Source organism: Nothoprocta perdicaria, unplaced genomic scaffold, assembly GCF_003342845.1.
Source record: "Nothoprocta perdicaria isolate Ctin4 unplaced genomic scaffold, notPer1 scaffold_579, whole genome shotgun sequence".
Taxonomy (NCBI): Eukaryota; Metazoa; Chordata; class Aves; order Tinamiformes; family Tinamidae; genus Nothoprocta; species Nothoprocta perdicaria.
Window position 1 is genome coordinate 69,569 of NW_020455842.1, and position 634 is coordinate 70,202.

Sequence of the window (634 nt, forward strand, 5' to 3'; positions counted from 1 at the left end):
CGTGATCCTGGACCCACCATCGCCGAAAACCTGGTTTTTGGCGTGATCCTGGACCCACCATCGCCAAAAACCTGTTTTTTTGGTGTCATCTTGGCCCCAACATCACCGAAAACCTGGTTTTTGGTATCATCCTGACCCCACCATCACTGAAAACCTGTTTTTTGGTGTCATCCTGGCCCTGCCATCGCCAAAAACCCGGTTTTTGGTGTCATCCTGGACCCACCATGGCCAAAAACCTGGTTTTTGGTGTCATCGCGGCCCTGCCATCACCGAAAACCCATTTTGGGTGTCATCCTGCTGAAAACCCGTTTTTTGGTGTCATCCCAGCCCCACCATCGCCAAAAATCCATTTTTTGGTGTCATCTTGGCCCCACCATCACTGAATACCTGTTTTTTGGTGTCATCCTGGACCCACCATCGCTGAAAACCTGTTTTTTGGTGTCATCCTGGACCCACCATTGCCAAAAATCCATTTTTTTGGTGTCAACTTGGCCCCACCATCACCAAAAACCCATTTTTGGTGTCATCCTGACCCCTCCATTGCTGAAAACCCGTTTTTTGGTGTCATCCCAGCCCCACCATCGCCAAAAATCCATTTTTTGGTGTCAACTTGGCCCCACCATCACCAAAAACC